General features: G+C 47.1%; 2 pseudogenes; both read left to right on the top strand.

Moving 5' to 3' along the window:
• The window catches only part of LOC120842084, a 51389-nt pseudogene extending 30505 nt beyond the window's left edge, over positions 1-20884 (top strand).
• A 327-nt stretch (positions 20885-21211) lies between these two features.
• On the top strand, positions 21212-22417 carry LOC120842085 (annotated as a pseudogene).
• Positions 22418-26352: the final 3935 nt, after the last annotated feature.

Below are 26352 nucleotides of genomic sequence, written 5' to 3' on the forward strand. Positions count from 1 at the left end.
GCCGCGAGACATCAGGCATGACGACCCAGCGGCAGCCGACCATGGATGATGTGTTGGTCTCCCCCCTGACACGGGTGACCAGGCGCGAGCGAAGACTGAGGCAAACACACCCAGCACCACGACAACAAAAGCACAGCAAAAAAAAAAAAAAAAAAAAAAAAAAAGGTTTTAGGGTTTAATTAAAGAACCAGTGCATTAAGCCTGTGCGCGCGAGGGAACACCCGACTTTGTGTTTTATATTCCTGTTTTATATTTCTGCTTCCTCTTCTTCCTTTTTCATCTTTATGGGGAGCTGGACGATGTTCTTTCTTTTCTTCATCTCTGTAAATACAGTTGTGAGTAGCGCTCTTTTCTGTCCCTTTTCTCTTCCTCATACGTGTGCGCTAATTCCGTTAATATGTTTTTTGACATGCTTGTCCCAATTAGGCTATTTAGAAAAAAACTTTTTTTCTTTGCAGTTACCCTTTAAGGGCAAGTTTGTCCAGGATCGTGTCCCCCGCAAAGAAATGTCGCCACAAAACTCCGGTTGCCACCGTCGCTCATAGATGGCGGTAGGTGTCCCGCGTTTTGTGTTCGCCGGTTGTCCGCTTCCCGCCATCGCTCATAGAGCGCGGCATTTCTTCGGAGGGAGAAGAGCGGGAACGGAACTAGTAAGGATGTGCGCAGCAGCGCGAATGGTTTCGCAACCGTTGCGAGGCTGCTATCGCCTAAACTTTGACTCCGTCGGGCGCTTCAAATTCCCTAGCGAAGGAAGAGCAGATCTCTCGCCTGGAAAGCCACCGCCAACCCCCGCCACAGTCCCAGTTTCGCGGCGCTGACAATAGGGAGTTTTCGTAGATCGTTTTCGCCGTCCCGCAAGGCCCTCCGCAACCCGCTACGATAGCGGGAACTCCACAGTCAAGGCTATCGGCGCGCAGGCGCAGTAGCAACTTCTTCGTTGCGGAACGCTTGGCGGAAAGGGCAGCGCGGTCTACGAAAACTCCCTATTAGCGTCGCCACCATCAGCGGCGCTGTGTATTGCGTCGCCACCGGCAGCAACGCTTGGGGGGGGGGGGGGGGCTGGCTCTGATTAATACAAAAATACAAATATGGAACTTTGTTTGCTAACAGTAATTTCAACAAAGCGTCTTCACCGCACCATGAGAATAAAATGCAATTTGTTTTATATATTTCTTTCTGTTTGTTCTGTTTTCGGTCTGAAACCAAAACACTAAACCGATCCGCTGGCTTCGCCGGCGCCGTGGGCCTTGGAAGGCGCCGCTGCTCCACTCGCTCTCCCCTCGCCCAAATTTGAAACTTCGTTACGGCGGACGGCGGTGTCGCGTGGTTTTGTTTACCCAAGGGTCGTGCGAGCGTCGTTTCGCTCTCCGGCGTTCCGCGCGCCTGTCGAACTCGATGGGTATTTTGGTACGAACTTTCAGAGACTGTTGAGAGGTGCATTTTACGTGGCCATATCCCGATGGTGCACGAACAGCGCAAATGCCAAGACCCACAAGTTTTTGTTTGTTCATTTTTGTTTCAAGAAAAGGCAGGTGAGTACGTAATTCCCGTACTCAGTTTTATTAGCTCAGCGAACTTACCATTAAACTTTTGCTGCCCATAGCTGTTAGTTTGCAGGCTCGTTCTCGCAGTAAAAACATATGCTTTCCCCCGAACAAGTACAGTTTTGATGAAGTTAAGGGTATACATTTAGCCCCACTTCGATTTGTGCACACCTGCTTATTTAAAGTGTAACAATTGGGTTTAATATTGAAAATGGTATTCGGCGGTCCTCGAACAGACAGAGGATAATAAAAAGAAAGAATGAGGCATCCTATATATTAATTTGAAGTTTCATTTAATACTACATCGTTCCGGGTGCGACAACGGTATTATGTCCTTAGTTTATTCTCTGTAGATAGACATTTGTTTTATTTTTAAATCAGTTTAAAATTTTAAATATCATGACCACATTGTCATTACAGATGCTGGGACATATGGAACGAGCATTTGAACGTTGTCTCAAGGAGGAAGAAAGCTTCGGACACTTCGTGGTTCCCAACCAGTTATACAGCCTCTTGAGTACCAACATTTTTCGAAGCTTTATTTCACAATTTCATCTTGCTTGCGTGAGGAACTTTGATTGTGTAAAAATGAAGCTAATGATTGCTGGGGGCGACCTAAGTGGTTTATATTTCTTAAATCAGTGAACAACTTTACTTTCAGTGAACAGCTGATCCAACTTGGTATGTTGAATGCGTAATTACGTGGGTCAATATGTACACTTGTAAAGATATGTGTTAGTGACAATTCCCAAGAAGTGATAGTGATAAAATTAGTGATAAAGCCCATTTCCAAGGTGTGCGGCGCCGCATGTAATATTGAAGTGATGAGATCGTGCACAGATGACAGAGAGGTGCTGGCGATCTGAAACTGGAGCTGGTGGGCGAGGTTGACAAGTGATTTTGTCAATGTTTTATTTTTGCACGTATGCAGCTGCAGTGCTGTACTTAATTCCGTTTTACCATCTGTGCAATAAATATCCCTCGAAATATTTCGGTCGCAGCTCTGGATTCCTTACTGGACGCGGGACGCCTCGAAACAGAAGAACAACGAACACACACGACTACGCACCTTATACAGCTGAAAGCGAAATCGCACATCGTATATTACGTTAGGGACTTTTAGCGAACTGTTACAATGTTCCGCGTACTGCACTATCGGAGCCTTTGAAACATGCTTTATAGGCGCGCACCCGGAGTGGTACCGTGACAACGGGGCGCGCACTTAAACGCATGCCTCAAAGGCTCCGATAGTGCGGTACGCGGAACATGATTTGTTAAAAGTCCCTATTATTGCACTACCGGGACTGGGCGTGATGCTCAGGAGCCTGGATCCAGGCTCCAGCGCGACCCGAAGCGATCATACGAGAACCACCCTAAGAAAATAAAAGAGCGCCATGTTGGATTCTTTACGGCTTGGCTTAGAAACGGCTTCAAAGTAGGCTACTACGTCCCAAATGTGTATATTAAAGTCGTTTTGAAAAGTAAGCAGATATTTTATTAATAGCATGGTTAGCTCTTAATATAATTTTATAATTTACCAAACATAAAATGATAAGTTGACTCGTTCAAGTAATGAGAGCCCCCCACCACGGACGAGGAATTCGGCGCTACTGTACAAAACTCGACTCCATTGGCCCTATGGGAAATGTCCGGGGGTTGCCACCGCCGCGATCAGAAGCTTGTGGGGGACAATGAGCTGCACAGCACACGGAGGGACGGCGCCAAGAGCGGCGACGAGGAGGAAGGGCGAGGCTCGTGGAATGTGCGCGAGGACAGAGGAGTTCCAAGTGCGGTGGACCAACGGAAGGGACGGTGCTCAGGAGCCCACAAAGAGCCGGACCTCAGGAGCCCAGGAAACACCCGGGACTCAGCGAGCCCAGGAAAGACCCGAGCCACAGCGAGCCCATAAGTATCAATTAAACATTGCTTAAAGGAGCTGTGCAACGATATTCAGTTGGAGTGTTTTTCACTATACACGAGCTTACTGGCACACCTGGGACTCAAGGATACTCACACGCAACGCCACTGGCCAAGAAACTCCTTTGTTGCGGTGTAATTTCAAGGACAAAAGCGATCATTTTCATTCAATCTCTCCTTAGCAAAATTTGATGACGTAACTCGGGGATCGCAGTACACCCAAGTGACGATATTTGAATGCGGTTCATAGATTGGACCCGAGCATTGCGTGGGCACTCGACTTGGGCTCGTGACAATTACTAGGTCGAGAAGCATTCGGGTAGTCGCCCACGTCCAATCGCTGCAACGACGAAAATAGCCGAGCCATAACAATGTCTGGAACTCAGCGCGTGTCCTGTGCTTTGCCAACCCCAGCGCGTGGCTATGATCAACATTGGTGGCATATAATCGGCTCCAGATCGCGTGGCCGCTTGTTCTGGCTGCGAGTTGAGGGGGTGAACGCTGCTCGTTTTTCTTTAATTTTTTTCTGGGACTTCTATTGCGTGAAGTGAAAAACGAACGCGTGTTTCATAGGTCATTAACGTTAGGGATCCGTTTTAAGCGGTATTTGCGCAAAGTACAAAAATTGTTGCATCGCTCCTTTAATGATAGCGCTCCCTGTGTGACTTCCTCTGAGCGAATGGAACTCGGCCTGATCGGCGACCCACAAGCTACAGCTCCGCTGCCTTCCTTCTTCACCAGAGTAGAAAGGCTGAATATTTTGTAGCGTGAGATACATGACCGAGGTTGAGCAGTTTCCCGTGGCTCGCATAATGAGCCGTGCTCCGTGCTGCGCATGCGCGAGGAGCAGTGACGTCACACGGCCCACAGCTGGCGCGCCGGAGCCGCCGCCGCCGCGCGCTCCGCCGCCACCGCGCCCGCCTCGCCGGTCTACGCATTCCAGAGGAGTGACATCATAACCACGGCAGACGCACTGGCGCCGCCGCGTGCCCAGCTGTGCGCCTCCGTTGCGCAGTAGCCCAGTCTGACGCTGCACCGGAGCCGCTTGATAGCGCCTCTCCTTTTCTGCGCATAAGCTCACGGTGTACGTATATCCTGGCATAGCCGAGCTATGCCACCGCATTTTTTAGAGCGCAGCTCTTACGCTCATTCACACTGGAAGCGGATCCGCGTTCGCAAAGCGGTTGCGAACGCGGTTGTATAAAGATTCAGTGCAATTGCACGCGCACCCGATGACATCAAGTGCGCGTGCAATTGTACTGGATCTTTATACAACCGCGTTCGCAACCGCTTTGCGAACGCGGATCCGCTTCCAGTGTGAATGAGCGGTTAGGGGCCCGTTCCCGGCTTGAGCGGCGTCGCCTTCGGCGTCGGCGTAACCAAGGTCACCCCAAGGTCACGTGACCCGCAAGGTCATCCCAAGGTCACGTGACCCCTCCCTCAGGGTCACGTGACCCCCAAGATCACGTGACACGCAAAGTCACGTGACTTCCCAGGTCACGTGACCCCCCCCCCCTTCGAGGTCACGAGACCACTCCGAGGTCACGTGACCCAGGGTCACGTGAACCCCTCCCGAGGTCACGTGACCCCCTCCCCCGAGGTCACGTGACCCCCGATGACGTCATCGTCACTGATGACGCCATCAGTGACGACACTGATGACGTCAACGTCATGCGCATCGTCATCATCATCATTACTGATGACGATGATGATGTCACTGATGACGTCATCGTCATTGATGACGTCATCAGTGACGTTACTGATGACGTCACCGGCATCCGCATCGTCATTGTCATCATCGCTGATGACGTCATCAGTGACGTCACTTATGACGTCACCGGCATCTGCATCGTCACTGATGACGTCATCGACATCGTCACGTGACCCCTTCCCCAGTACCCTTCCCTCCTCCTCCTCAAGAGCTGATCTCAAATTCGGCGTTACATGGAGTTGTAAACGGCTTTCACTTTTTTTTTCTTCTATCTACTCGGAAAAATGCCTCTGCAAAGCGTTCGTGTTCGCGGCGGTCTGGAAATCACTACGAGACGACGTTCATCAGAGCCAGTAATTGATAAAACTTACGTGAGAAGTATTTTTCGCTTTTCTTAATATCAAATTGTTCCTCGCTTGCCGGCGGATTGCGTAGACGTGCTGGAATTGAGATGATTGCGACGGTTTTTGTCGGCTCATGGAGAGGATCTGTGTTCTCGAATTCGCGGTCTCCTGTAAAAAGAGTTAGCGCAGTGTGGGGCCCTGGACGTAGCACTGTGCTAAGCTAAGTCAGCTCTAGAAACTAAGGTTAACTGCTGCACAGAAATGTCTATGTCAGTCTGGTCGCTTTCAACATGAAATGCTTGTGCGAGGAGCCGCACCGTGGCGCCACTGTCTTGTCGCTTACTTCTGATTGCTACAACACACAACGAGGAGGAAGGGTCAGTTTTTGGATAGAACATTTGACGTCAAAATCAATGCCGCCGCTGCTCAGTGTTGCCAGTAGAGCGGAAGATTGTGATTCGAATACGTAAACTTCAAAATTTGTTTTCTCAAAAGAAAGTAAATATCTTAATGAGATATTTCATAAACTTATTCAAGGGTAAATATTTAGTGCGCGCTAAATTTTTTTATAAAAATCGACGACCATTGATATTTCGCAGGAGCTCTCGTTTGAGCAGGTGACTATACAGTCCGAGAAAAAAAATTGCCCTGTCGAGTTTCGAGGCTATATTTGTTAATCTTTTTCTTTTAGGAGGACGTTCCCGTTAAACTTTGATTATGCGTCGCAATATAAGCCACATGCTGCTCGTACTTTTCGCCGTGGTGCTTATTCTACCGGCATTTCAAAGAGGTAAGTCGTATAAAGATGTTGTTGTTGTTATACTTTATTATGATAAGGATGGCGCGACGGCCTGAAGGGGACGGTTTACAAGGGGCGGGGGGTATAAAGATATATACTTATATATTTAACAAATATAACATTTTTCTCTGCTTTCTTTCGAAACGTATTTTGCCAGGTTTACTTCTTGAAGAAACACCTGTCAATGAGTACCACCGCTGCTCTCTGAACGTCGATTGCTATTGCAACCAATTCTTTAGAATATCAGGTGTCTGACGAGGTTGGAACAAGAAGTGTTCATTCGCACCTGGCCACAAGGAAGTCAGTGCATCGCATACCATTGAATGGTTCCCCGAGGAGGTTTCTGAGAGCCTCCATGAACGCCGGAGCGACCCCACTCTCCCGACGCCCCGCGTCGCAACGGCGCTCCTGCAACAGTGCCCAACAACGTAAACGTTGTTATCGACGGCCACGACGCATCGGCACTCGTGCACACCGGAGCAGACTGCTCAGTCTTGAGTGGGAGGCTCTCCCGCCGCCTTCAAAAAGTACGAAGCAGTGGGATGGGCCGCAGATACGAACCGCTGGAGCACAACTCATCACGCCTGTCGGAAGGTGCACTGCTTGCGTCACAATCACAGCGGGACGCGTCCTGTGAAATTCGTCGTTCTACAAAATTGTGCCAGAGACGTCACTCTCGACATGGACTTTCTGTGTGAATACGTCACCGCAGTCATCGCCCTTGGAGCGTACAGATTGACTCTGCAGCCACTTGTTCAGCCTTTAGAGACACCCGAAACATATTCAGCCACTGTCCGAGTCGCTGCCGACCATGTGAACCTGCCGCCGCAATCAAGCGATACCGTAACCGTCGCGACCGACGGAGCTACCTGCGGCGAAGTTGTTCTTAAAGGAAATTTTTAATTGTTCCTGGGTTGAGGGATAGGCATCGCAAGAGGAGTAGCTCAAATTCAGCATGGCCGCACTGTGGTCCTCGCGACGAACGTTTGAAAAGATAAGCAAGACCTCACGAAAGGTGCAGCTGTGGGTCACGTTGAGGAACTCCGGAACTCCGCCGAAACCGCTGCGATTACTGAAGAATCCTCGCCAACCAAGCAATATAGTGCGTCGCATGCGCAGCTCGAATTTCACCCTAGGCTTCCGGGCCGAAAACGACGGCAGTTGTTTAACCTCCTCGCCGAATATCGCGACTACTTTGCGACATCGTCAAAGCGGTGCGGTGTTTCACAACCGCGGTTGCGAAGAACCGTATCGTTACGTAGGACGACAAGCGCCCTGCGCATCGATCGTTTTACGGAGTCTGTGTAAAAGAAAGGCAGGTAATCTAGGATCAAGTTCAAAAGATACCGAACGACGACATAACCCAACCTTCGAGCTGTCCGTGGGCCTCTCCAGCCGTACTGGTAAAAAAAAAGGACGGAACGCTTAGGTTCAGCGTGGACTACCGGCAACTGAACGCGGTGACAAAATAAAGACGTCTACACACTCCCCGCATTGACGACACGCTAGACCGGCTGCGCCATTCCCGATATTTTTTCATCGATGGTCCTGAAGAGCGGCTACCGACAGATTGAAGTCGGCGAACGGGACCGAGAGAAGACAGATTTGTTCACCCCAGATGGCCTTTATAAGTTTAAGTTCAAGGTGATGCGCTTTGGAATATGCAAGGCACCAGCAACTTTCCAGCATGTCATGGACACCGTGCAAGCAGGATTGGAGTAGCAGAGCTGTCTCGTCTAGCTCGACGACTTCGTAGTGCTTTCCGGTGACTTCGAGGAGCAGTTGCGACAACCCCCGAGCTGTTCTCCGAGCAATACCGGCCGCCGAACTCACCCTCAAGCCGACAAGGTGTCGGTTCGCCTATGAAGAACTGAAGTTCCTAGGTCACGTGGTTAGTAACAAAGTCGTTCGTCTAGACCCGGAAGAGACTTGAGCCGTCGGAGCATTTTCAGCACCGACAGGAACGAAGGCCGTGCGAAGATTCCTTGCACTATGTCCCCACTATCGGCGCTTCGTTCGAAATTTCGCATGAATTTCTGCACCGCTCACGAACCTTACAAAGGACGCCCAGAAGTTCGAATGGGCTGAGGAGCAGCAAAAAGTATTCGACGAGCTGAAGGGCGGACTCCAGACTCCTCCTGTTTTTGAACACTTCGACCAGGATGCAGAAACCGAGATTCACACAGGCACTGGTAACGTAGGACTTGGAGCGACACTGCTTCAAGTGCAAGAAGGCACCGAGCGAGTCATCACCTACGCAAGTCGGGCACTGTCCAAGGCGATAGAAATTACTCTACGACTGAAAAAGAGTGTCTTGCGGTCGTCTGGGCAATCATGAAGTTTCGTCCGTACTTGTACGGGAGCCCATTCCTCGGACCTACAGACCGCTCTGCTGGCTTGCGAGCCTTCAGGGCCCGTCAGGACACCTCGTTCAATGGAGTCTCCGACTACAAGACTTCAACACGGCTGTGGTTCACAAATCAGTCCGCAAGCACAGCGACGCCGACTGCCTCTCCAGAGCCACTGTCGAAACACCTTCAGGCAGCAGCGACGACGAAGCGACGCCTTCGCTATCTGGGCCCCTCACCAAACCTACCTTATTAATCAAATCGAATCCATTCAAAACCGAGCTGCCCGCTTCATTTCTTCATCATATTCGCGTTTCGACTACGTGCCACTAATAAAGCAAAAATATTCTGTCTGTCTACTGGAAACTCGACGTAACATTTCTCTCCTATGCTTAATTCACCGATTATGCCACAGCCCCGGTGGGACATGGTTCTTGGATCTGGAACACCTGAATAAGGAATCACGTAATTTTAACTCTAAGAGTTTTAAGCGCCTTTTTGGAACATCATTGTCGTTCAATATTTCTTATTTGCAACGTGCCATCAAGCTCTGGAATGATCTTCCCGAGGCCGTTGTTTCAGTTTCCGAACCAGCACTTTTTCGTTCAGAGTTAACCACATATATTTTAGCTAATTAAAAATATGTAACAATGTTATTCCCTTGTGAACTGGGCACTGTATCTATATTTTGCATTACTCGAGATGCTAACGGATGTGTGTATTATTATTTTTTTATGTCATCATGTGCTTCATGTCACCCAGTTGTGCAAATATTTGTTTTATTTTGATGCGCGCAAGTGTGTATTGTTGTTGTATGGAGTCGGTGTGCTCACTGACATTCTTTATTCGCGTTAATCAGACTGTATTGTCCCCCCTCAGGTAATGCCGACAGGCCTTTGAGGTAATTTGAATAAATAAATAAATAAATAGGACTTTATATGTTTTTGTCATAGATTTTTTCTCTTTTTATTCCTTTTTTGTTGTCACCATGTGCAAATCATAAGCTGCTTTTTTACCTATTTCCCCTGCAACCTATATGAACTCTTGATGTGAAATAAAGCATTGGTAAGTCACCAGTATAATCAGGAACAAGTTGAGCGGTGATGTGATTGCTATATCAAACTGCACCAAAGTGCTCATTTTCAGTCACATGCAGTGTGAACATTCTGGCAAAACTAAATTTTGCATTTCTCGACACTAAACCTAGTGGCTTGAGCAAATATAGACTGTACTTACTGTAGAGGCTGGCGTGAATTTTCAAAAACATGTTGCTTTGAATAGTATAATATTTGATTTGGTCTTCGCATCAAACAGTTACACTTCTCGAAAATTACGCAACATTTATCCTTGTTCGTAGTCTTTTCAGGCGTGCTAGTTGGGCCCGTTTTACATGCTACTTAGCGTGCATCGTTGAGCCATGGAGAAGCGGCACTTGCAAAGCAGACATCACAATCTTGCGTATCTCTGCCGCAGGGCAGCCACGCGAATCAATCAATCAATCAATCAATCAATCAATCAATCAATCAATTTTATTTACATCATCATCAAATAGTGATGTGGGCTGCAGAGGCAAAAAGTCAAAACAGTTTTGACTTGACAAGGCCTCTGCAGCCTTACAATTGGCATACGGTAACAAACAACAGCAACCAGGGGAAAACAAGCAGACAGCGACATGGGGAAAAAAATAAAAAATAAAACACTTATATACTCTATTTGCTGCTAGAGGAAGGATTTGACCTCTTACACAAAGAACGAAAATAACAACAGCATCTAGTGACTGGATGTATACAGGAAACAAAAATATATAAACCGGATGCATTTACAGCTCACAAAGACAATTTATTTTTTATTTGTGAAAACAAAGTTCTCGAATTTCATTTAAATGTAGCTTTTCAATGTTTGACAAATTTTGTTTTTCAGCTTTATTTAAGACAAGTGGAAGATTATAGCTCAACATTTGAAACCCGTAGCTCGTGCGATTAAATGGTATTCTCCAGCGCTCTCTTTCCCTAACGTCATAAGGTTTAGAAATGGGAGTTAAATTTGAAATACAAGTAAAAAATGGTTCATTGCATCGGAGGGTGGATCTATATCGTGTGAGGAGAGTAAATTCATATGAATTTACTCTCCTCGCATTCTTCCATAGAGAATCGCATTCTTCCATAGAGAGGCGGTGAGTTTGCACCCGTAGAGTAGATATAAAAAGTTAGAGCTGATGAATGCTTGCGTACCTTGTAGCAAATATTAAAGTTAAAACGAGGCATGTTATATGATAGGCTATGACATCGTGATGATTGGCGCTAATCCCTGGTCGGGACATTTTGTATCAAATGTGTGATTAAAAGGAAGACACTTTGTTATAGGAGAATATTTCTGAATAACCTCGATTAGGTTACACTAGGCTCCACCTGATATTCAATGGGAATGTCGAATCCCTCATTGAGATACTTCAACTATAGGAGCCTCTAATGCTTGACCGCTTACTCGGTAATGTTGAAACTAAATTAGCTTTAGCAGTGATTGCACGAAAGCATGAGAATTGACATCAACATTTTAACCCGATTATTTTAGTTTCATTTATTGACCGCATGCCGATTCTACATTATCTGAAAATTTTAGACATAGAGGCGATGGGTGCACATGCTTACTTAGAAACTATTCTTCGCTAGGTGATTAGTAATCGAACAGTTCTGTTGCAGCCCTCGTAACTTAAAGCAAAGCTTCGGCTTTGGTACTCAAAATTATTTCGTATCCTAATCTATCATGGTTTATCTTTGATCCCATACCTAAATTAACCGTTCACGGATGTGCACCACGTGGTGCCGTTCATTCGGTCAGCTGGTACGTTTAATTAGTTTGCTGCAATGATTCTTTGCAAACAAGGACAACGTTTTTTGTCACAAATACTTGTCGCAGCTCAAGTATACAAATTGTTGGGTGACTGAGGGGAGAAAACTGATGTGCGAGCATATTTATGAAAGGTGACGCAGGAGTGGGATAAGAAAAAGGCATTGTTGTTTAGTCGGACAGTTCTAGCATAGTATTTGCGGCGAAATTAATTGAAATAATGTATCTACTCCGAACACTCTTTTCGCTGCTTCAAAATAATTTGGACCAATCACGTCACAGCTGGAATCATTGACTGGAAGTTGTATAGGCTGCCTTTTTTGATTGTTCTAGTCATTGGACGCTTAAGTTCCCCAGCACCTTGTTATCGCTCCGCAGCTGATGCGAGTGCATCATTAGCCGACAAAAGTGAACGAAGCAAGGAGTGTGAACAAACATGTAGGGACGGAAATGCATAGCAAGGACATCAAGTATTACGCAAGTTTGGGGCCGACTGAAACTTGCACTTGTGAAAGCAGCATACGAATTTAGCAGCAAATAGATTCAACAGCTGCATCAAAACTAACAAATGAAATAAAAATATTAAAAATAGTGCAGTGTGCGATGAGGTTGGGTGCCAGAAGCTTTATCCTCACCGCTATCACGGTGCATCGCGTACGTTTTGCGGTGCCGGTCCTCAAACCCCAAATCCTTTAGAGGAATCCCTACAACACTGCTTTGTTTTCTGACTCATACTTTTGCCTCATATGTTGGACAAAGGAGGAGCCAGGACTTGTCTTGCCATCTTCAAGGGGATCGCGGTCAGCGCTGAAAGAAGACCCGACCACTGGACAGCTGGGTGGGCCCGTTATTAACCATTTTACCATAGATCGGCGTATGCGGAGCAGCTCAACGTTACAAACAACACGAACACGATCCCGGCACTACCGATTGTGGCTATGGGACAAAATAATTTGTGTGCATTTGTATTTAATTTCTCGAAAAATGAATAGACCTGAATCTGAATAGGAGAAAGCCTGTATTTTACCAGAAAGAAATGGTAGTTGCAGAAATACAAGTGTTACTACCATGGGCCATGAGGGGCTTTTCGCAGAAATGTCTTATTTACAATGAAGTGCTAACGCATGACGCAGGCATAGTGAAGCCAATTTGAAATGCATAAGCCTAACATCCATCCGGTCGGATTGGAGGTTCTAACTGAACTGAGAATTCAACCATCCTTGGAGCATCCAGACGAATTCAATATATAGACCAATTTAAACATACAGCCGTAATGGAGAGTCCAGTCATGTCTACGATTAGCCAAAACAAAGCGTCCAGCAGAAATGGAAATTCCAGCTAAATCGGAAATTTAGCCAAATTGAAGCGTCTCACCGAATCGGAGATTCTAACAAATTGGGCATTTCGCCGAATTGGAGCGTCCAGCCGACTTGGAAATTCTAACCTAAAGAAGCCGTCAGCCGAGTGGAGACTCTAGCCAAACCGATAGGTAACATTGACACACTCTATATTAAAAGTGAGACGTTGGCTGGAAGTTCTCCGGTCTTCTTCACAATGCCTCGCAGGAGCAACGACCTACTAATAAGGGCATCGCTCATCAGAAGCAGACGCGCAATGGGGCTCTAGGCGCCGGTAAAAAGTGAGTAGCGCCTCGCCTGCGAAGGAGGCATGGCATACGCCACTGCCCTAACTATGCTACAATTTTAGTCGGTAAAGCATTTAAAAAAAGTAAGAAAAAAAACATTTTATTAAATAAATATGTGTGACGTTTGATGTTAAGTTACTTGCAGAGGGTTCGCCTCAACTCAATCAGTGGAATATGGTCTTTATTGGAGACAAGCAATGCCATCGCAATTCCAAGTAGCCTGCATTAGGCAATGCAAGAACACCGCTCTGTTATTTCCCATAGAGGTCACATTTCATTCGTGTACAAAAGATTGCTTGGCTTCTCCCCCCCCCCCCTCACCCACCCTGCTACAGAAACGTAATTGTGCATTGGTCTGGAAATCGTTTCTCTGCTTTATTGCATGTATACTTAACATCTACATTATTGCATATTTACTCAACAGTTTATTGCATGTTTGCTTAACTGTTTACTTAACCGTAGCCCCTAGCGCAAACTAGTCCCTTCTTGTTTATGAATCTGCGACAATGCTTGCAATCAGTCGGGCATTCACCCGCTCGTCCAGTGCACTGCAAAAAATGAAATAAAATATATATATATATATATATATATATATATATATATATATATATATATATATATATATGTATATATATAAAAAATTAGAGCAGTTTTTTTATAAATTTTTACAGCCAGTTTACAATGTTTAACACAAATTGAAACCTTCTAAATATTCTTATGCAACTGTATATTGCCAGTGCGTAATTGAAATCCGTTTCCTCACATTTTGAAACATTAGTGCTCTTTTTCGGGAACTGATATCACAAAGCACGTACATTATTACTACTTAAAAAAAAAAATCAATAGACTAAAATTTTCTTATTTATACTATTTGATGTACTAAAGCACTTTCTTGAACATTTTATTTGCAGTATATTAGGTGTAAAAATACAGTGTGTGTATAATTGCATGAGACCAAAAGTATAGCATAAAACATAATCATTGAACACACTGAGTGTGCATGACTCTACTAAAATGTATATTTTGGGAATAATAAAGATGGAAATTTAGAGTACGCGTGTATTCCCCACTCTTAGAGCGTCCGTTTCCACTCGTCTGCAGTTTAATCGGTTCCAAGAAGCCACCATGTAGCGCAGCCTCCATTGAGGCCGAAGCACTTCGCCGTTCACGTTTTATTTGCGCGCATTTGTACCTCATTGGCAAGTCGTGTATCGCCTTCGCACAACGTGACTCTGCTGCTTGTGCTTTGTGAGCACGGATGTATTAAAATGCCTACATTAATTACCGAACTGTCGAGTTAAAGAACAAAATTATTATTATTAGTTTTTTTTTAATTTGATGTAGCATATATTGGCGTTATCAACCCCGAATGATTGATTGATTTTTTTTTTGCATTTTTGTTTTTTTATGTTACTAAACCAGAAGAGGGGTTTTTATGAAAGTTGAGGCAGTAATTTGGGAAGGTTAAAAGGGCCAAGCCTAGAAGCCCCCTGTCCGAGTGTCACGTTTTACGTCAAAGCGAAGAACAAGTAAAAAAAAAAAATTATACGAAGAGCGTGGAAAAAGGCGAGCGCGAAGATGGCAAGAGCGCGAATCGGGTTTTGTCGGCCGAGACGGTACAAAGAAGGGCAAGCTACTGCGCTTCATTCTTCGCCGCTGAACGACTCTCTGGCTCCAGTCCAGGGTAGCTCAGCTCCTTCATCGCGGCAGCGCGGCACATATCGCAATGCCCAGGCCCCTGGACTCCTCTCCAAGTTAGCTCGGGAGCCCTTCACCGCGTCGGAGCAGAAAATCCCGGGAACATTTAAAAGACTTGGTCTCGCACCTACGAGTGGATACCGACGATAGAATTTTCGGCCGCGTGAGTGTATGCGAACTGCCCTTCCACCAAGCTAACAAAAGCAGTGGCAGCGTCGCATATGTTTAGAGGCCAGCACCTAGCGCACAGAAGCTGTGTCTTTGGGCTTTAAAGGTGGGCTGTGTTTCCCAATGTTACTCAAGCACGCTCAATTTCGCAGCTCTCTAATCTCACCTGCGGAGGGGAGTGTCCCAAATGGTGGTCACGAGAACTTGCAGCGCTGCAGTCCGATTTTACTTCTTTCTCTCCCACGTCGCCTGCTGCCACCGAGTTGAGAGCTTCCTTTTCTTTTTCTTTTCTTCCTGCTTTTTTTCATTACTTCCATGTGTATAATAGCAAAAAAGGATGATGAAGATGAAGTGTAATACACCAGAGAGTTGAGAGTCAGCGCAATGTTTTTTTTTTTTCTTTGACTGTTTGAAATTTTTGTTGTGTGCGTCTGTTTCCTTGCGCTCTGAAGTGTTAGTATGAATCACCAACTCGTCCAAGCTTAAGCATTGCTACCTAAGCTTGGCGGGCTAGACAATCTGGAAGTAAGACTCGACTGCAGCGCTGCTAGTTGTCGTGACCGCCACTGAGCCCACGTCTTGCGCCACTGAGCTTGCTCCAGCAACGTTGGTGTTTCCTAGATGTTTTCGTTTGTTTCTTTATTTTCGGTTAAATTAAATGTCTTATTCCCATCGTATATCTTTATCTCTCTCTATATATATATTTTTGTATATAAATAAACAACTTCTTCAACCTGCGTTCGGCCTCTTATATTTTATACCTCTCTCGCTCCTCGTTGTTAAAACCTGACAATTGTCGAGCTTGCCAGGATCGAGGCCTTTTTAATCCTAGTCTCGTTTGTCTGTGAGGAGACAGGCGAGAGATGTGAGAGTCGTAAGCAGCTATTTAAATAGATAAAATGATCGCAGCTGCAAAACAATGGGGTTACGCTGGAGCGGAACGTAAGGGGTGGATTGAACACGAGAGAACGCGGATAGAGGAAGAAAAAGCGCTGTTGGGGGATTTCAAAGCTCAGGAGTGGGAGAGTGCTAGGTTGGATCGCGAGGCGGGTGAAAGGAGGTTTAGCTTCAGAGTGTGTGAAACTGGTCAAGGAAAGGGAGGTGCTGCAGCTGAGGATCGCTGCTCGTGAAGGGAAACGTGAGGATGGAGAAAATGTAGAAGGCGGACTGAGGGAAGCGCTTGCCAAACGTTCCGCGAGTGCCTCCACAAGTTAATTCTCCAATTTAACGAGCGGAGGGACGATTCGAACGCTTATCTGCAGGGCTTTGAACGTACGACCATGGAATTTTGGTGGCAACAGCAAAAGAGGGCTATAGCATGAAGTCTATGTTTACTCGGGGAGGCGCTCACGGTGGTCAGGGAATGACGCCGGCGGATACGCTAGACCACCCGAAGGTGAATCTGGCTTTCCTTCAAAGTTTCAGGTACACCAGGGCAGGTTGCCGTGAAAGATTCCCCGAAGCCAAGCCCGAGAAGGGCGAAGCAAGAAGAAAACTTGGGGCAGGTCTAGGAGGTTACTTCGATAGGTGGAGTAGATGTTAGGTAGGTTGTTTTCCCCGACCTCGATGGACCACCTTGAAAGTTGCCGCCGAGGACCGGGGGATCGTGGATGAAGCTAGTTGCTGGAGGGCTGGATTCGTCGGTGGTGATGCAGAGGCGATCGACAACTCGGAGGTTAACGAGGTGAACGATACTATTCTTCGTTAAAAAAAAAGGTTCATACAATTACATAAAATACAAGTGCGAACTGTAATAAACTGCCGCACGTGGCTTACAGACTGCACAGACGCCTCGGCCTCGAATGGTCCTACCGCGCACGGTAAGGGCGGCGACTACCTTGTAGCCGCGAAGACGAAGACACTGTCGCGCACGACAGGTAACACGGCGCACCGCGGGAGCTGAACGTCAGTGGGGTCGCTCACGAGCCCGTTCCAAAACTCCAATTTCCCTGTCCGGCCAGGGTCTAAAACAGCGTGCTCGAACCTGCGTAGGCCAATTAGGGTTCGGCCCTGGTCCCATTGGCTAGAGGAACCAAACTACAACGCCTACACGCAACGCACTTTGGACCAATCGTGTGAGAGGTCATTGCTCCGGGAGTGAACCAAAAGCCAAGCCTTGGTTCTCAGAAGCCGAGGATAAAATACGACTTATCGCTTTCCCATCTGCCACAGAAGATACACATTCGCGAAAGGCGAGAACCACCGAGACATGTCGGCTGGGGCACGTCAATGCCACCACAAAATGCCGTTGAAACAAAGCAAAAAGAAAGGCACGCCAGGGATATACAGAATATATGGGAAGCGCCTGGTCTGCGGAGGTCACGGACGAGTTCCGAGACACTACTCCGAGAGTTCTGAAGCACTTTGTCTCCCAGCAAACGGCCTGGCGACCGGTGACGTGTTAATGTCTCGGCCGTGGGGTCTCCGGCAAACCTTTGCGTCTGGCCCCGCGTCTCAAGGTCAAGGGGTAGACGCACGCGGCGCTGAGACAGCAGCCTCTCGTCGGCAAGTGAAGTGTTTTCCCGTGGGTTCAAAAACCGGGGTTCCGCATGAAATGCAGCGAAGGGGGCGACATGCCCGCGGCCATTTCCCCGATACCGGGAAAAGCTCATAAACAAGCAGAATTCCAACTTGTAACGGCACGGGACCCCTTGAAACGCGACACTCGACTCCCAATGCGCCTCCCCATTCCCGACCGAAGCGCCGTCAGGCGACTAAACAAAACAGAGCGGGGCATGCCGTCCTATCGGTCGGAAAAACGTAATAAATAAAAGCGATCACCTCTACAGGTGGGTCGAAGTAGCCGAAGTGGAAAATACCTCTGAATGGATTTGAGATATCGTCTTGGTGGAGCAGTTTCTGGTGCCCTGATCAAGCAAGTTGGCAGTGTTTTTAAGGAGCGAGACTGTAAATCGCTGCAGGAGGTCGCAGTAAATATTTACATCTTTCTAGAGGCTCAACTGCAACCTCACGCATGCAACAAGACTATAGAAGAGGATATTGACCGGAAACTGAGGACTGGGGATTCCACTAAGGAGGACAGAGATGAAGTCCGAAGGAGAATTCGTTGCTTCCCCTCGGGAAAATCGGGGCCTAAAGGCCAAAATTGTCGGTACAGCAAGCAAGCATTTAAATCGCCGGAATGATAGCACCGCTGCCGCACGGATCACAGGGCGAGTCAATGCAATGCGAAATCTAATGGGGCACAGCAGACCTCTTGTGAATGTGACCATTCCCCGAAATTGGCGCATGCCTTCCCATCACTCAACTTCCCGGGATTTCATTTCTCGCGGTACCTCGGTTCCAGATCTCGAAGCACATGTTTTCGCCTTCGCAGCGCTAACAACACGTGTTCAACTCACGGGCGAAGTTAATCATGGTGTGAACGATGCGTGTCGATAAGCGATGAGGGTTAGCGTAGCCCTCTTGATTCTTAATCGGAATACTCGTGAACGGTGTCCAAGCACGTTTCGATTTCCGGCCTTTTCACCGTACGTCCAGAAAGGCAGTCAAATTCATGCAGGACATACAAGCAATTTTTGCAGTCACTGCTACTCGAGCCGCAATTGTAAATCTACCAATGACTGACTTTCCTATGAAGAGCAATTGGTAACCTATTTACGTGCCTACGAAATTCCGCCAGGCCTACAAGTGAGTGCCTTCGCGAGTTTGATCGGCCCGAAAACTTAACACGTTCCTCAAGTCTTTGACCACTCCAGAAACCCTGTTCTCAAAGTATTTCGGCATATTGTGGAAACAACATCGAGACCACTTGTCGCCCGGACCGTCCGTCATTGGAGTGCGAGCTAAATTTCACCGTCGGCCGCAGAAGCACAATGAAACCATTTCACAGTTCGTAGCCGAGATACTACGCCTTGCGCAAACGTGCGAACTCGGAACTTTTCTAGATGAGTCCCTCCGAGTCCACTTTGTCAGTAGCCTTCAACAAACGGACATTTGGAGACACTTGATCACTAAAGGTAAGCACTTAAAATTTCAGAAAGCCGGTGAACGTGACTTATCACCAGAAGGAACTGTAAAGAACGCCATGACGACTCATTCAAGGTTGGACACTGACACGACACTACACACGCTGAGTAGCTAGGACTTCAAGAAACAAGCAACGACGGCCTATCACTCCATATCTCAGAAGAAATTGCTCAGGAATTGCTTGGGAAATCTAAAAAATAAAGACGAGCAATTGCTGTGCGATTGCCCCTCTTCAGTTTAGAAATAATCAGGCGTCTACATTCTTTTAGAGGCAACAGGGGCGGTTGAAAAGAGCTTTCGCAGCTTGAAAAGCTAGGCATTATAACACCTGTTGCCATTTACCAGTTTGCTACGCCTACCGTACAAGTCATCGAACGGAATGGCTTCATTAGGCTCTGCGGCAACACGCTAAATCCAATTCTAGACACCACCAAGTGTTATTCGCTTCCAAAAGCAGACGAGTTCTCCGCCCTCGCGGGAGGAACAAAGTTGTTGATGCTATCCTTTGACTGGGCGTACCAGCAGGTTGAACTGGACCAGGAATCCACAAGTTCCTTAACCGAGTACTCTCACAAAGGGCTCTTCGCTGTAAGGTGCCTTCCGTTCAGTATCACTGCCACACTGGCGATATTGCAGGTAATTATGGGCACTATCATGAAGAGTCTCTAAGACGTCACCTGTTACACCGACGGCATAATTGTAATGGAAAAAACTGTCGAAGAGCACCTGCGCAACTTGGAGGCAGTGTTGCACCGTCTATCTGAGCACGGCTTAAGTGTCAAACCGTCCGAGTGCGTTCTTTAAAGGACATGCTACAGTACTTGGGTCGCATATTAAGCGTTAATGGCGATCCACCAGCCCCTGTCAAGGTCGAAGCTGTCGTGAAAGCACTTAGGTCGACGCTGTCGTGAAAGCACGCAGCAGTTGAAATCACAGCAGGGGCTAGTTAAATACCACCAGAAGTCTATTCCTAGTACTCCAAGCTCTTTCAACACAAAGTTTGAGCCGAAAATTCGCGGAGCGCGCCGACTGGACTTTGGAGGCAAAAGTGCTGCGTTATCGTCACGCTACTCCAATCGGCACACTCCGCGAGCTTCGACCCGAACTTTGTGTTTGACGAAACCCATTAATGCCCCATGTGGCACATCTGCAACACAGATTTCGACAGCTGAAAAAACAAACATTGGGCCCATTTTCTGAGCAAAAGTTTTCAGTACTCTCCTCAGTGGACATTTCTCAATCCATAGAGTTACGACTTTCGGCACTGGGGGCAGCGCAGTGCCCGCAGAAATTCTTTGAAAATGGCGTCCCCCACGCCGGGCGGGGGTTCTCCAAATAAGGTATGTTTACACTTCCGCAAAGCATCTAAACCTTAAAATAGGTGCTCTATATTACGGGAGGGGCCTCTAGCAATCTTCTTCGCATGAATCGCATGCAGAATCTCGCATTCCAAACATTACATCAAGCTGTATAATTTTTTATTCCTGACATGTTGTAAATGTGAGACAGTGGGCAGTGAGTGTCACTTCACACGGTTGTTGCATATATGTAACATTCGCCTTTTTTTATTCTCGCTACAATTTTCTTTTTTGGTTAGGTAACATATTTCAGCTGTCGTTTCGGGATGTTGTTGTACTCTTGGTGATTTTTTCTTTTACCATCTACAGGCCGTCATTGCACCTTCGGCCTTCTATGGTGTGCCAAAGACAAGACCAAAGTGATTCCTTGGCAAGGATAACTTGCTGGACAACATCCATTGCAGGGTGAAAGCAGCAGTGAAGAATGCGACCCAATCACTGAAGGTAGCGGCGATGAAGACGTCGAGAGCACTGACACTAATGTTGAGACGGGAGGTCCCAAGGGGGACCTGTAGAGATCCTACGCAAACAAACGCTACACATGAAAAAAATGTGCATTTGACCAAGTTGGCACAGACTTCGAGAATGACTTCCCCCTGCGTCCTGCTGAACCCCTGGCAGCAAAGCAGCTGTTTGACCTGTTTGTTTCGAGGAGCATGCTAGAACACGATGTTAAGGAAACCAACAACTACTATATGAGGAAGCATGGAACACCCCTAAATATGACAGTCGAAGAGCTCACCTCGGTCTTAGGAATGTTTTTTCGCATGGGACTTGTGGATATGCATAATGTACGTCCCTACTGGAAGCATGGAAGCCGCTATGAGCTGGTTGCACAGGTAATGTTGCGCAATCGATTTGAGAAGATTGCTGGTGACTTGCATTTTGCTGACAACGACGATGCAACAGACGAAGAGAAACAAGACAAATGCTGGAAGCTGCGATCATGGCTTTCAGAACTGCAGGACAACATGCTAAATATACCTCAGGAATGCAAGTTATCCGCCGATCAAACTTTGATACCTTTTCGAGGAGGGTCGCGAATTCGTCAGTATCTTCCAAACAAGCCGAAGTGCAGGTGGGGCCTCAAGCTCTGGGCTCGTGCTGGCGAGTCTGGACTTTGTTACGACTTTGACGTTTACCAGGCATGCAGCAAAGGAGTCCACGGAGATCAAGAAGGATATCAGTTGGGTCTTGGTGCAGGAGCGGTGCTTCAGTTGTGTTCAAGTCTCCCTGACCGAGACAACAATCTCATTGTTGCTGACAACTTTTTTCACAGGACCGCACTTAGTCTGCGAGCTAATGCGTAGGGGTATTTCGTTCATTGCAACTGTGAGAGAGAACAGACTCCAGTCGTGTAAACTTATGAATGAGAAGGGAATGAAGATGCAAGGTCGTGCCGCGTGTGATTTATGTGTCGCATCATGTGGTGACAGAAGCATGATAGCTGTAATGTGGTTCGACAACAGACCGGTCACAATTCTTCCTAACTGCACTGGTGTGGAACTAGTCACCGCGATAAAGAGATGGAATAAGAAGATAAGTCTCACATCTCAGTTGAATGTCCAGCAATTGTACCTGAGTACAACAAATCGATGGGTGGCGTTGACTTGCAAGACAAGATGTGCTACAGCTACAGGTTTTTCATACGCTCAAAGCGGTGGTACATGTACATATTTTGGCACAGTGTCGAAATTGCTGCTGTGAATGCGAGGTATCTACACAAACGTCACTCACTGCAGCAAAGGGAAGGCTCAAAGCCTCTGCGAGAATTTCTTGCTGACCTTGACACGAGCTTTGTTTTGTACTGGAAGCGTCCACCTGGCCGCCCTTCTCAAGAGAATCTTTCCGTGGTGAAGCGAGCGTCACCAGGACTTCCACGCGACGTAAGAGGCGATGGTAGCAATCATTGGCCCATTTGGATTGACCGCCGCAACAGATGCAAGGTGTGCACAGGAGGCTACAGCTACGTTGCTTGCTCTAAGTGCAATGTTCACTTGTGCATAAACAAGGACCTGAATTGTTTCGTCGGTTTCCATCGAGGTTAGATAACCAAGACATGCTAGAAAACATATCTGTCTTTGTTTTGTTTATCACTGCTTCGCCTTGTTTGATAAAATACACACATCTTAAATTTGGCGCATACTTTAAGATATTCACTTACTGCCCATTGTTGCAGATATGCAACAAGCTAGAGTAGACAATGTTTATAGCTTATGAAGCTTTTTTTGGACCCTGTGTCTATATTTGTGTTGAATGAGCCTATGTTCAGTATCTTATTCGAATACACTCATCCCGTTCTGTGTTCCTGAGTCCCGGGTTTTATTACCATGAATCATCACCAGCTCGCTTGTTTTTTTAAGTATTATTACACTCGCTATTTTTTGCACTGGGAAGCAATGGGTTAAAGCCCCGAACCTCTCCAGTGTGGTTACACCTCTCAACAGGCTTTTGCGCGCTGACGTTTGCAGGTCATTGGACGACGGCAGACATGTACAAATTACTCAAAAAAGGTAGTTAATTTAAGTTACTGAGTATCGATGCCAGAAGTAATTGGACTAGAGTAGAAATTACGCATTGGTAATAGTAATTGAGTAAACTACTAACTACTGTAAAAAAGTAGCGAGTTAACTTGAAGTTACTTTCGAAGTTACTTTTTATATATATGTGGTAGCAAAATGAACAGAAGTTTTGATCTCTGAAAAATCCTGCGAACCTAAAATTAATGCAGTAATTTTATGGTATGCGTTTTCACAAAAAGAGTTTATTTGCTCGCAGACGCAATTGTCTTTCAAAGTTCTTATCGCGGAGTTTTCCCCTTTTCCTCCTAAAGACATCCCCAGCCAAGCTAAAAAGACGTTCCACCTTGGCGCTGGATAGAACTGCAGCGTTGAATTTCAGAAACAGACTGTCGAGGGTCGGGTATGCGAGTGTCAGCATCTTTGGTGTCCATGACGAAACATGTGTAGTTTCTCTCGGCTAGAGGGTCTTTCATAACAAACTCTCCTCCTTTTTATTTTTTCTTCGGCAAGTTGAGATTGTTATTCCTACGACGCTCGGAGAGTACGCTGAGTGAGTGCACCTGACCGTCATGGGGTAAAGTCTCGATCCACGACGTTGAGATCATCCGGACGACTGCGCGTCTCGTTCCAGTCCTAATGCTACGCTACTAAGAAAAAAAAAAAGAAAAAAAGTTTTTTTGAAACGAAGTATGTTTCGCCACTGACGCTGGGTCCAACAAAAGGTTCTACCAATTATGACTCGCAATCCTCGCTGGCGACTACAGTATCTTGACACGCCTGACAAATAAATCGTTCTCGCCAAAGAGAAGGTCTCCCTGGCGTGGAAGTTCGGAAGGACGCGAAGGATTAAGGCCCGTTTACACTCTTGCGACTGCTTGCGACCTCTTAAACCTGGGTTCCTTAAAGGGTCACTGACACCCCAAAGGTCGTATTCTTTTTTATTGTCTAAAACGATGCAAATTGTAGTCATAAACACGCAAAAAAAACCGCATCGCGAAAAAAAAATTTCTCCGCGCGCGCGCGCGCCTTTTTATTTTTGGCGTTTATATTTCCCGCGCTCACCTCCTTGCTTCCTTTGATCGGTGACGTCAAAAACCAGGAAATTTAGAAGCTTTGTAGGCGACCTTTCTATAACATTTAATAACGGCAATCGTAAAACATGTTTTTTAACGCAATTGCGAACGCACTACGGCCTTTCTTTTTGAAATACCGAAAATAAGATTTCGGTGTGATGTCGCTTCCTGGACTTGTATGCTCCCTCGGAAAACTTGGCGGCGCTCGAGCAGAGGATTATCGGCGAGTCGGGGACGAAACCGGTTTTTTTCCCGCGCCGGCACCCTTCTATCCCGCCTGCTCGCCTCCTCCTCGCTTCGGGCCGCGGTAGCAACGGCGCTTAGCTTCACAGCGTGGAGCGGAGGTCCGAAAGAAAGTCGAGTCGCAGGAGACCGCAAAATTTGACTCGCTGCACAGGCGCGGATCGCGCGGGAACTTCAAATTCGGCATTTGGAAATTGTTTTTTTTTTTTTTTAATTCAGAAATACTGAATTCCCAAGTTTCAAATTTTGAGGGTAATGTCCAGGCATCGTTTTCAATCGTTCCGGATAGTAAAATAAAATAAGATTTTGATGTGTCAGTGCCCCTTTAAAACTTCTTAAACCAGAGAACACACTGGCGCCATCTATTGGGAAGCAGTGTAAACTCGGCGGTCCGGCATATTTTTTTTTATTTCTCGCGCAATATCCTTTCTTTTTTGGCTCGAAAAACTTTTGTCAATGTTATAAACGAGCCTTTCTATGGGTATTACGCACATTTGACCTCGGAAATCCCGCAAAACCTTCGCTTTTGTGAAATGCAGTTCTAGGGTCACAGCATAGATGGCGCCACAATGTCAGTGTGTTCCCTCATTCTAGAAACATTTAAGAAGTTGTAAGAGATCTCGTCGCTCTCAGTCGTACTCGGTCGCAAGAGTGTGAACGGGCCTTTACGTGAACAAGCATCCTCGCTCGTACAGTTGCAGGTCGAAGCGGGAACGTGCTTGCTCAAATGAACGGATTATCCGTGTCTGCGTTTGTGCGCCGAGGAGTCCGGCTTCGCAAGGGAGTATGCGATGACGACGAGGCAACCATGGGAACAGTCGCCCAGGTGCAAGGTCATTCCAGAGGCGTCTCCAGTGGAACCCCCAAACCGCTTGAGGTAGAACTCACTAAAAGCAAACACCACGAAAAAAAAAAAAACCCTGGAGATTTTTTTTTTTTTTTTTTTACGGTTGCAGTTGAAGGCGCGGTGCCTGCGTGCATTGACCGGATTAGGTTAATACGCGACCAAGGCTTGTTAAGCATCTCTTCCTGCGTTCGTGCGCGCCAGTGTTATGTTTTGGCTGCTCGTCGCCACCTTGGCACAAGGACGCCTGTGATGCAGTTTTTACGACTGCCGAGTAGAAGTGCGTGGGAACGGAATGTGAGGGGGCCCCTTGTTCGAGAATGCCACTTCATCTTCCGGCGTCTTATTTACTTCTGTGCTCTGGGTCGGAGCGAACGCCTTCGTTACTAACCACGTGACCTAGAAACTTCAGTTCGTCATAGGCGAACCGACACTTTGACGGCTTGAGGGTGAGTCCGGCGGTTCGTATGGCTTGAAGAACAGCACGGAGTCGTCGCAAGTGCTCGTCGAAGTCGCTGGAAAACACTACGACGTCATCGAGGTAGACGAGACAGCTCTGCCACTTCAGTCCTGCCAGTGCGGTGTCCATGACACGCTGGAAAGTTGCTGGCGCCGTGCATAGTCCGAAGGGCATCACCTTGAACTCGTACAGTCCATCCGGCGTGACGAAGGCTGTCTTCTCTCGGTCTCGTTCGTCGACTTCGATCTGCCAGTAGCCGCTCTTCCGGTCCATCGATGAGAAATATCGAGAGTGGCGCAGCCGGTCTAGAGTGTCGTCGGTGCGGGAGAGTGGGTAGACGTCTTTCTTCGCCACCGCGTTCAGCTGCCGGTAGTCCACGGCGAACCTTAGCGTTCCGTCCTTCTCCTTAGCCAGCACTACTGGGGACGCCCACGGACTGCTCGAAGGTTGGATTATGTCGTCGTTCAGCATCTCTTGAACTTGCTCCTGGGTCACCTCCCTTTCTTTAGCAGAGACTCTGTACGGCAATCGAGGCAAAGGGCGCGCGTCGTCCTCGGTAACGATGCGGTGCTTCACTACGGCAGTTTGGCGCACCTTCGACGACGTCTGAAAGCAGTGGCGGTATTTGGCGTGGAGGTTAATCAGCTGCACAGGTTTCGGGCCCGGAAGGTTAGGGTCAATGTCGAGCTGAGCTGGCGACGTACTGTCTTGCTGAGATGGCGAGAATTCGTCAATAATCGCGGCGATTTCGGTGGAGTTTCGGAGTTACTCGACGTGGCCCACGGCTGCACCTTTCGTGATGTGTTTCGTTTCATTTCGAACATTCGTCACGAGGACCATA

Source organism: Ixodes scapularis, unplaced genomic scaffold (genome assembly GCF_016920785.2).
Source record: "Ixodes scapularis isolate PalLabHiFi unplaced genomic scaffold, ASM1692078v2 PGA_scaffold8__174_contigs__length_109621045, whole genome shotgun sequence".
In the NCBI taxonomy this organism is placed as follows: Eukaryota; Metazoa; Arthropoda; class Arachnida; order Ixodida; family Ixodidae; genus Ixodes; species Ixodes scapularis.